This window comes from Glycine soja, chromosome 7, assembly GCF_004193775.1.
Source record: "Glycine soja cultivar W05 chromosome 7, ASM419377v2, whole genome shotgun sequence".
NCBI lineage: Eukaryota > Viridiplantae > Streptophyta > Magnoliopsida > Fabales > Fabaceae > Glycine > Glycine soja.
The window spans coordinates 28506033-28518357 of record NC_041008.1 but is presented as its reverse complement, the minus strand read 5'-3'; the positions used below and the strand labels follow the sequence as shown (position 1 = coordinate 28518357).

The 12325-nt window shown below is 37.7% G+C and overlaps 1 non-coding gene across 1 annotated transcript; it reads left to right on the top strand.

The window, feature by feature from the left end:
• Positions 1 to 10084: 10084 nt before the first annotated feature.
• Positions 10085 to 10191, top strand: LOC114420794. Its single transcript, XR_003668427.1, has one exon. It is a non-coding gene; the product is annotated as a small nucleolar RNA R71 (small nucleolar RNA).
• The last annotated feature ends 2134 nt before the right edge of the window (positions 10192 to 12325 follow it).

The following is a 12325-nucleotide window of genomic DNA, read 5'->3' as shown; positions in this document are numbered from 1 at the left end:
AATAGTGATAACCCTCGCCATTGAACATAAAAGGCCTATTAATAGAATTTCCCTCAGGAAATGGAAACTTGGATGAGGCCATATCTATTTTTGAAGTTTTTAAACTTTATACAAGAATCCTGCTCTGATACCACTTGTTAGACAAATGGCCTCAGTTATCTTAAGAAGGGGGGGGTTGAATTAAGATACAAAGACTATTCCCTAATTAAAATTTCGCTCTCTCTTTTTAGATTAACAATGCACCCTTAACATGAATTACTCAAAAGACAATTCAGAATAAACTTCTTTAAAACAAAAGATAAATGGAAATAAATAAAAGAAGTTTAAGGGAAGAGAGAAATGCAAACTGATTTATACTAGTTCGGCCACTTCCCGTGCCTACGTCCAGTCCTCAAGCAACCCACTTGAGATTTTTCACTCTCTTTGTAAAACTCCTTTTACAAAGTCTGAACCACACAGGGACAACCCTTCCCTTGTGTTCAGGAATCCTTTACAACAAGAGACTCTCGGTCTCTTAATCCCTTTTTAGAAGTAAGAAGAAGAGAAGAAGAAATCTCTCTTGAAAGAGATAGATTGTACAATGAAGATCAATCAAAATTCCTTATTGAATATGCAAGTGTTTGGCCAAGGAATCTTTTTGAGAGGATGAGACATTTCAATTCAGAAAAACTCTTTTAATCTTTTGAGAGGATAAAACTTTTTGGGCAATGAAAACTCTCTCTTTATTCGTGTTTCCAAGTCACATATAAATAGACCTTTGATGGCCATTCATAAATCATTTGAATAGATGTGACTCTTGGAAGTTATTTTCTGAAAAACTCATCTGGTAATCGATTACAAGATTTGTGTAATCGATTACAGGCTTTAAAATTTGAATTAAAACGTTTATTAATTGCTGGCAATCGATTACCATCCATGTGTAATCGATTACACAGTGTAAAATTTGAATTCAAATTTTAATAGCTGTTATAAACCATTTTTGGCCACTGGTAATCGATTACATCCTCTGTTAATCGATTACCAAAGCGTAAATCTCTTGAAAAAGACTTTTTAACTTAAATTTCTTGGCCAAACCTTTTGCTATTTCAATTAGGAATTCCTTTCCTAAAATACTAGAGATCTTCTTGATGTTGTATCTTGTATTCTTGAATCATTGTCTTGAATTAAACTTGAGAAGCGCATTTTCATCAAATCATCACGATCATCATCAAAACATCAAAGACAAAGGAAGGCTTTGCTTCTACAATCTCATCTATTAAAATGTGTTCATGGAAGTGGTTGGGAACCTTCTATTCCTCATGTTGCATCAGTCCTCGAGCGTGCCTTCCCTCATGACATGTGAATATTGTTTTATTTGTTTTTATAACTAGTACTATATTTTGCTTTTCCTTTCGAAAAAAGTAATAATCATTTGCTATAAAAAAAACTTGCAATATTGAAAACCTAATTTACTAGCTTGAGTTGTCAATTGAATAGGATTTAATGTGTTCAAAAGTTGAATCAAATAGGATACAAAAAAAATGGTCACATGACTCACGTATTTATTTTTCATGGAAAAATTAAAGGTATTGAAGGTTGATTGGGTTTTTATGAATGAAAGAAGAATTTATAGATTATCAATTTTTTTTATAGACTGATAATCTTGAGTGTTCTCTAAAAATTCATGGAGTCCTTTAAAATCTTGTAAATCCATAAAGTCCTTTTAAATCTTATGAATTCATGTTTTATAAATCCATTAAAATTTAAACTATAAAATCCAAATGATGTAAGTATTTCAAAAAAAATCTTAAAATTTGTTACATTCTCACAAAGTCTTTTAAAATCCTAATCCAATACATCCCCCTAAGATTGAATCGAATTAGTGGAATTAGGATTGGGACAACTAATAAATGTAAACAATTTGTTGACATCTAAAGTGAAGCCAAGTATTAAAAATTTAGGTTTAACTTGTGAAAATAAATGGATGGGTCAATCTTAGTTCAACTATTTAAATGAGTTATTTTTGGGACATAACTATTTAAACGAGTTTAATTAAAAGTTTGGACTTGACTTGTTTAAAGAAGTTGAAGTTTGAACTTGTTTTGTGTAGCTCATTTATAACGTTTTTTTAATGTCTAAATGCCACTTTTGGTCCTTTATATTTTAACTTTTTTTCATTTTGGTATATTAAGTTTTGAAAGTTTAATTAGTCTTTTATGTTTTTTAAAGTTTCATTTTGGTCATTTCTTTTATTTTCTGTTAAAAATGTTAGTATTTTTTAACTTTTAAATTCTAAAATAATTAATTTAAATAGTGGTGGCTAAAAACTACCATTATGTTTCTTTTAAAAACAAATTACATAATTCATCACCCAAACAAACATGACCCAACCGAGAAACACAAATACATCACAAATGCAACCCAATCACCACTATGAATCATTTGGTTGTAATCACTCAAACTTGTTGTTTGGAAAGCCAAGACTGACTTAATGATTGATAATTGTTGAAGATTGATCGAGGCCGTACCTGAATCAAATAAACATGAAAATGCAGTAACTAGGAAGTTATCCTAGGTCGTTTCCCAACGAGCAGTGACAAACCAAATGTTCATAATATACTTGCAGTAACAGTAACGATTGGGGGGGAGGGGGGTTTGGTTGTTTGGTAATTAAAGAGCAGAACAAGTAAACTGGAATACGAAACTACTAATATTAAAAACGGGTTGTTTCCTCTGATTCAGAAGCCATTCTCTTATCCTGGGTTATGGAGAATTCGTCCCTAACAGTCAACCACTTAATCCAACCCTATTTCAATTTACTAAGTGAAAATCAACTTAGGGTTTTCAATACGTGATTAGGCACCACATACACCAGTTAGCCCTTCGTCCATTAAGCATGAACGCAAGTTAGGCTCAGAGGCAATTAATCGAACACGAAGCGTGCATTGATTAATATTCACGAAATTGGGATAACTGGTGAAGGGAAAACTGCCAGGAAACCACATTACAAGCGAAAACTCAAAGAGAGTTGGGCTTCGTCCTCAAAAGGAAACAACACCAGAAAATCTAGCCTTCCATGGATTCAAACAGAAAACGCAAATGAAACATGAAACAGAAACGTAAATGAACAGAAACGCAAATGAAAGTAGAAGAAGAAGCACGAATGAACTCGTAATTAGAAGCAGAAAACCGAAATTTGCATTAAGAACGAAAATTGTAACAAGGGAACAGAAAAACGTGAAAATCTAAAACCAAAGCTCTGAATAATGAGAATAGCATAACAGAATGCCCTGCACGAATCCCAAGGCAGCTATTTAAAACGAGTCACTCAAAGTCATTGGGCCCTATTACAATACTCTGGCCCAAAACGAAATAAACACTGAACAACATAAAATAAAATTGCGAAATTTCCTAATTAGAAATTAACTAAGGTAAGCGCTGCTTTATTTGCCCTCTTCAAGTCCACAACTAAAATCCGGATTAAGCCCAATGTTTCATTAATTCCTGAAATTAGATTAAAAACATCAAATTAGCTAAATGAGCCCAAATAATAAAACTGCCTAATTAATTGACAATTAAGACCAATCAATAATTAAAATGGTGCAAAAAGGGTTTAGAAAATAGAAGAAAATGATGGCACATCAAAACCCCCCATACTTAGCCTTTTGCTCTCCTGGGAAAAATGAAACAAAGAACAAAATCCAAGGATATCAAAGAGAGACAAACAAACACATTCATATATTTCTCAATGAACATCAAGGAATGGGTAACATCTAACATAAGGAGATCCAAAAAGTCAAGACATTCATGAAAATCATCCAAGCAACCCAATCATGGCAAAATAGTTAATCAGCTCAAGAATGAAAAGTGATAAAGCCTCACAAGATATACACTCTATCTCTCAAGTGTCTAGGCTACTATTTACCCTCAAAGCACCCATGAAAGCAAACACCACATAGACTTCGCAAGATTCTAAAATTGACAATCAACCCACAAACACAAGCACATGAGGATCAAAAGGTCTTTTAAGGTTGTAATGCGGCCAAGGACAAGGTATGGAGAAATATGGAATAAGTGGCTAAATCCCAAAGGAATAGAGGAGCAAAGGGGAATAAGTGCATATTAAGAAAAAAATAAGAAAATAAAAAGAAGTAAAGATAAAATTTAAACATGAAGAGTAGAACCAAGAGTTTCATCATTCTTGTGCCATTTAAGATCTTATTCACTCAACTTTATTGCTTTTCTTTTCCTTTTTTTGATTTTTTTTTTTTACTCTATAGCCTTTGAGAAACAACATTTCATTCAGCATGTCCAACATTTAACCAATATACAATGTACATCAAGTATGGCCTAAAATATATCATGAAGCATAGCCAACAAAACAAGTTGTCCAATGAAACAAAAACCCCCCACACTTATTCCCAAAACAATTCCAAAGCTCCAAAATTCCCTAAGGATATGGTGATATCATGGTTTTTCACTTAAGGCTTGTAGTGAGCTTCAAAACAAGGAAAGGGAAACAAGGCTCAAAAGGGCTATCGAAGGAATTAATTCAAGGTAAGTCCATTTGGCTAGAAGCTTATAAGAACAAAATTGCCTCAATCATTTCCAAATATGCATGTGAATTAGGACGCATCAACAAGAATCAAGCCAAGGCTATTGTGCAAGCAATCAATGGGGCAAAACACACCAAATGATTATGATGATGGATGGCTCAAATTCTCACAAAGGTAAAATCATCACTTTCAAATTGAGCTTTCAAAACTATCATGACATGTAGAGAAGAATCAAGGATTTCAAGTCACAAAATGTCAAGAACTTTTATTTTCAAAACAATTACCCATTTCTTGAACATTTCCTATAATTCAAAGAAAAACATGCAAAGTCATACGTGCACACAAAATTGACCCAAAATATTAAACTAAAAATCCGACGAAACTAACAACATTAACAAATTAACACAACTAACAAATTAACAAAACCAACAAAACTAGCAAAACCAAAGAACACTCCCCCCCCCCCCCCATACTTAAACAACACATTGTCCTCAATGTAGCACAATTAAAAGATTAAAAACAATTAAATCATCAAAGAGAATCGGACAAGTGTAATAAAAGCAAAGAAGGAGATAGGAAAAGAAAAACTCCCTATGTCATGGTGGAGGAAGAGTAGGGTGGAGTAAGGAAGTCTCTTCCACCACTACGTCCACTAAAGAAGGGTTCGTGAGGAATGACTTAAGTCGATGTCCGTTGACCTTGAAGCTCTTGTTTGTGGAGCCGCTTTTGATCTCAACTGTACCATAAGGAAAAACATTAGTAACAACAAAAGGACCAATCCACTTAGACCTCAACTTACCACTCATGAGTCCAAGCCTAGAATTATACAATAACACTTTTTGCCCAACCACGAAGTCTTTTTTAACTATCATGCTATCATGGAACTTCTTGGTCTTTTCTTTGTAGAACTTGGCATTCTCGTAGACTTCTAGGCGGATTTCATCTAACTCACTCAGTTGCAACTTTCTTTCCTCACCAGCTTGATCCATAGAGAAGTTGCAAGTCTTCACTACCCAGTAAGCTTTGTGCTCAATTTCCACTGGAAGATGACATGCCTTTCCAAAGACAACCCGATAAGGAGACATTCCTATGGGTGCTTTGTAGGAAGTCCGATGTGCCCAGAGAGCATCATCAAGCCTAGTACTCCAATCTTTCCTGCTTGGCTGCACAATCTTCTCTAAAATTCGCTTGATTTCTCGGTTAGAAATTTCTGCCTGTCCATTGGTCTGGGGGTGGTATGGTGTGGATACCCTATGTACCACCCCGTACTTTTTAAGCAGGGCATGCATTGTCCTGTTGCAAAAATGGGTTCCTTGATCACTAACAATTGCTTTAGGTACTCCAAACCTGCAAAACAGATTAGACCTGACAAAGTCTGCGACAACTTTAGCATCATTAGTTCTAGTGGGCTTGGCTTCCACCTATTTTGAAACATAGTCAACTGCAAGGAGAATGTAAACATAACCAAAAGAGATAGGAAAAGGACCCATGAAATCTATACCCCAGACATCAAACACCTCACAGAATAGCATAGGTTGCTGAGGCATTTGTTGTCGCCATGTAAGTGTATTTCCTGCTCTCTGACACTGCTCACAAGTGCTGCAGATCTTCCACGCATCTTTAAAGATGGTGGGCCAATAAAAACCACAATCAAGCACCTTGCGAGCTGTCCTTTGAACACCCAGATGACCTCCCGGTGCGGAAGAATGACAGAACTGCAAGACTGAGTCAGTCTCATGATCTGGAATGCACCGTCTAATGACCTGATCACTGCACAATTTCCACAAGTAGGGGTCATCCCAAATAAAATGCTTAGCATCACTTTTAATTTTATCTTTTTGGGCCTTAGATGCTAAGGGAGGAAAAACAGAGGCAACTAAATAATTGACAATGTTAGCAAACCAGGGAGTAGAAAGAGAGTCAGAAATACTATACAATATATACAAATGATCATCCGGGAAATCATCCCGAATAGGTGAATCTGCATCAGAGACACGTTCGATTCGACTCAAATGATCAGCAACTAGATTTTGTGCTCCGCTCTTATCACGGATCTCCAAGTCAAACTCTTGGAGCTAGAGCATCCATCGGATCAACCTAGGCTTAGAATCAGCCTTCTTCAACAAGTACTTTAGAGCTGCATGGTCAGTATAAACAATAATGCGAGTACCTAGCAAATAAGATCAAAATTTTTCAAGAGCAAAAACTATGGCTAGAAGCTCTTTCTCAGTAGTAGTATAATTTGCTTGGGCAGCATCTAAAGTCCTAGAAGCATAATACATCACCCTGGGCAATTTATCAATTTTCTGAGCAAGGACAGCCCCCAATGCATAATTTGATGCATCACACATAAGCTCAAAATGGGCTGTCCAATCGGGTGCCTGGATGATGGGGTGGTAGTCAACGCTTTTTTTAGGCAATCAAAAGCCTCTTTGCATCTGTCATTAAAGTCAAACTCCACCTCCTTTTGCAACAAGTTGGACAGTGGAAGGGCTACTTTGCTAAAATCCCTTATAAAGCGCCTGTAGAATCCTGCATGACCAAGAAAAGATCGCACCTCTCGCACACAAGAGGGGTAAGGCAATTGTGAAATAACAGAAATTTTTGCAGGATCTACTTCATACCCTTATTGGAAATAATGTGGCCTAAAACTATACCTTGCTCAACCATAAAATGACATTTTTCAAAATTTAGAACAAGGTTAGTTTCAATGCATCTATTCAAAACTTTTTCCAAACTATTCAAACAACCATCAAAAGAAGATCCATATACAGTGAAATCATCCATAAACACCTCTATGCAATTTTCTAAAAAATCACTGAAAATACTAATCATGCACCGCTGGAAGGTACCAGGGGCATTGCACAGGCCGAAAGGCATCCTCTTATAAGCAAAAGTGCCGAAGGGGCAGGTGAATGTGGTCTTTTCCTGATCCTCTGGAGCAATAGTAATTTGCATATAACCAGAAAAACCATCAAGGAAACAGTAGTGGGATTTACCTGCCAGGCGTTCAAGCATCTGGTCAATGAATGGCAGGGGAAAATGGTCCTTTTTGGTAACCTGGTTCAGCCTCCTATAGTCAATGCAGACTCTCCAACTGTTCTGCACCCGAGTAGGAATCAGCTCCTCCTTCTCATTTCTGATCACTGTGAGGCCAGTCTTCTTCGGGACTACCTGGACGGGACTCACCCATTGGCTATCGGAGATAGGATAAATGATTCCAGCTTGCAAAAGCTTGGTTATCTCCTTCTTCACTACATCAAGAATCACCGGGTTGAGTCTTCTCTGTGGTTGTCTTACTGGTTTAGCTCCATCCTCTAAATTTATTCGATGCATACATGTGGATGGGCTAATACCAGGAATGTCCGCCAGGGTCCAACCTATAGCCTTCTTATGCTTCTTGAGAACTGACAACAACTTCTCCTCTTGTTCATCAGCAAGGGAGGCAGATATAATCACTGGAAAACTCTTGCTATCATCCAAGTAAGCGTATTTTAAATTTGATGGCAGAGGCTTCAATTCTGGTGTGGTCGGCTGGACAGTGGTAGAAGGAGATGGTTTCTCAGCCTTTACCTCATAAAGAAAGTCAGAGGTATGTGTACTTCCTGAAACATGGTTAGTCCTATCTGACTCTATAAAATCAATCTCGAGAGGTAAAACACCACCACCAGAAATGCAATCAATATCACTCTCAGCATCAAATTCAGACATATGATCAAGTACAATTTTAGACTCAATGCATGAAGAGTGAGAGGCATGCAGATTAGAATAAAGATCAATCATGTATTCATCAACAACATGGTCAATTAGTTCAGCACAAAATACAGAAAGATCTTCAGATGGGTATTTCATAGCATCCAGAATATTAAAATGAACAGTTATGTCACCAAATTCCATAGACAGTGTGCCTGCATAAACATTTATCTTAGTTCTAGCAGTTTTCATAAAGGGTTTGCCTAGAATGATGGGAACTGATCCTTGAGAAAATCCATCTTCCATATTCAAGATATAAAAATCAACAGGGAAAATCAGTTCACCAACTCTAACTAAGACATCTTCTATGAAACCAACAGGATAGGCAACACTTCTATTAGCTAAATGAATTACCACATCAGTTGACTGCAAGGGACCTAGAGATAGAGAATTAAAAATCGACAGAGGCATAACACTAACAGAGGCTCCTAAATCTAGCATGGCATTGTCAAACTTACTATTCCCTATAATACAAGGTATGCTGAATGTACCTGGATCTTTGCATTTTTCAGGAATTTGAGGAACAGATTTACCAATCAATGCGGAGACATTTCTGCCCATGCTAATTCGTTCACTTCCTTTAAGCTTCCGCTTATTAGTGCACAGCTCCTTCAAGAATTTGGCATATCTTGGAATTTGCTTTATTGCATCCAACAGAGGTATGTTTACCTCTACTTTTCTAAACGTTTCCAAGATCTCTTTCTCTGCCTCTTCCATTTTTTTTGTTGGAAACTGCTCTTGGAGGGAATGGAAGAGGGGGAATGTGCTGCTTCTGCAAATCAGAATTACCTGTGGAAGAAGATTCACCTGCACAGAAATTGTTAGGTAAATTTTTGTCATCACCTTTTTCTGGAATAAAGTGAAGTTTGGCAGGTTCATTTGCAGATGAGGAAGGTGCTACGGGTTGAGGTCCTTGACATTGCTTTCCCGACCTCAATGAAATGGCACTAACATTTTTAGGATTTTGGACAGCTTGAGAAGGCAGCTTGTCAGAATTCTGGGACTGTTGTTGATTCAATTGGGTAGCCAATTGTCCCATCTGATTGGTTAAGCTCTGAATGGAGGCTCTGGTCTCTTGCTGAAACTGCATGTTCTGCATAGTCATTTGCCTCACAAGTTCTTCGAGGGAAGGTTGTGGAGGGACCTCAACTGTTGGCTGTTTCTGGGGTTGTTGCTGTTGTTGGATTGGTGGAGGAATGTATGGTCTGCTTGGGCCAGCAGCATTTTGGAAGGAAGGAGCAGGCTGCTGTTGTTGTTGCTGAGGGCTGGACCATCTGAGGTTAGGGTGATTCCTCCATCCAGGGTTGTATCTGTTGCTGGAGAGGTCATAATTGCTCTGTTGTGGTTGATTTTGCTGCTGAGGTTAAGGAGGTCTATTGTAAATATTTGCAGCATAAGCTTCAGGCTGCTCAATTGCTCCAGGTTGCTGCATGGAAGGGCAAAGGTCTGTATGGTGGTCAGCAGAGGAGCACAAACCACAAACCCTTGCGACAGGTACAGATTTCTTATTCAAGGCCAGCTGGGTTACCAAGTTAACCAATGCATCCAGTTTGCCTTCAAGCTTCTTAGTTTCAGATGATGCAGATGGGTTCGTAGCTACCTCATGCACTCCTCTAATGACTATGGCATCATTTCTGGAGCTAAACTGCTGGGAGTTGGAGGCCATCTTCTCAATTAAATTTCTGGCTTCAGCAGGAGTCATGTCTCCAAGGGCTCCACCACTGGCAGCATCTATCATACTTCTCTCTATATTACTGAGTCCTTCATAAAAATATTGGAGAAGAAGCTGTTCTGAAATCTGATGGTGGGGGCAACTGGCACATAGTTTCTTAAATCTCTCCCAGTACTCATACAGGCTCTCTCCACTGAGTTGTCTAATACCTGAGATATCCTTCCTGATGGCTGTGGTCCTGGAAGCAGGGAAATTTTTTTCTAAGAATACTCTCTTAAGGTCATCCCAGCTCGTGATGGACCTTGGAGCAAGGTAATACAGCCAGTCCTTTGCCACTCCCTCTAATGAATGAGGAAAAGCCTTCAGAAATATGTGATCCTCTTGGACATCTGGGGGTTTCATGGTGGAGCAGACAATGTGAAATTCTTTCAAATGTTTGTGCGGGTCTTCACCTGCAAGGCCATGAAACTTTGGAAGCAAATGAATCAGTCCAGTTTTAAGAACATATGGGACATCCTCATCAGGGTATTGGATGCACAAGCTTTCGTAGGTGAAATCAGGTGCAGCCATTTCCCTTAGAGTCCTCTCACGAGGTGGAGGTTGTGCCATGTTCTCAGAATGTGGAAAATCAGAATGCTCAGAATCAGAATGCTCAAAATTATAATGCTCAAGATCAGGATGTTCAAAATCACCAATAACAGAATGCACAGATTCACCAGTTATGGAATGCTCAGAATGATCAAAAGGTATAAAATGATGCCTAACTAATCTATGAAATGTCCTATCTATCTCAAGATCAAAGGGTTGTAAGTCAGATGGATTGCCTCTAGTCATACACTACATTCAGCATGCACACAACTAGTTGCCTTGTCATGTAAATAAAGGTGTAGGTTTGAACTACAGCTACCCTCAAATGATATCCAAATGACTTGAAATTTTGTGAGCAACCCTATAAAATGATGAGAAGATAGCACAAAAAATTTCAGACGAAAATTCAAAGTCTAACTATGAAAGCTAAAAGTGGTAGGTTAAGAAAAATAAGTGAATAAAACTTGAAAAATAAAAAACTTTTGACAGAATCGCTTTTTTTGGACGATGGAGACCTCAGCCGGCCTATGGCAAGCTGCCATGGCGTAGGAAATTTTTTTCTACCCCAAATGCATATATAATAATTGCGATTCTGATAACCGGAGCAAAAGTTATGGCGGTTTGAAGTTTTGACAAACACAAAATTTGCTAGTTTTTTGGAACTTTCAAATCTGACCAAACTAAAGGCTCTAGCTATTTTTCCCACAAAATATGGATTAAAAGAAGTTACCACAAAAAAATTCAGCCAAAAATAACAACCCTAGCTATTAAAACAAAAAATCTCAAATAATTCAGCATGGGTGGTCGCTAAAATCCATCTCTAATTGATTTCTACTACTACTCTGTTTTTGCCGCAAGCACAATCTTCACAGCAAAACACCCAAGACTGAAACAGGGGAAACGCTTAATGGGAAAACTGAAACAGAATACACATTAAACAAAATACCAGGACACTGAACAACACTAACACACATACTAACACAATACTAACAATTTAAACATACAACACGAAAGGATTAAACACACAACACTAGCTAGCTATTATGAACCTTTGGACACTGCTCCCCGGCAACGGCGCCAAATTTGATCAAGGCCGTACCCGAATCAAATAAACATGAAAATGCAGTAACTAGGAAGTGATCCTAGGTCGTTTCCCAACGAGCAGTGACAAACCAAATGTTCATAATATACTTGCAGTAACAGTAACGATTGGGGGGGGGGTTTGGTTGTTTGGTAATTAAAGAGCAGAACAAGTAAACTGGAATACGAAACTACTAATATTAAAAATGGGTTGTTTCCTCTGATTCAGAAGCCATTCTCTTATCCTGGGTTATGGAGAATTCGTCCCTAACAGTCAACCACTTAATCCAACCCTATTTCAATTTACTAAGCAAAAATCAACTTAGGGTTTTCAATACGTGATTAGGCACCACATACACCAGTTAGCCCTTCGTCCATTAAGCATGAACGCAAGTTAGGCTCAGAGGCAATTAATCGAACACGAAGCATGCATTGATTAATATTCACGAAATTGGGATAACTGGTGAAGGGAAAACTGCCAAAAAACCACATTACAAGCGAAACCTCAAAGAGAGTTGGGCTTCGTCCTCAAAAGGAAACAACACCAGAAAATCTAGCCTTCCATGGATTCAAACAGAAAACGCAAATGAAACATGAAATAGAAACATAAATGAACAGAAACGTAAATGAACAGAAACGTAAATGAACAGAAACCCAAATGAAAGTAGAAGAAGAAGCACGAATGAACTCGTAATTA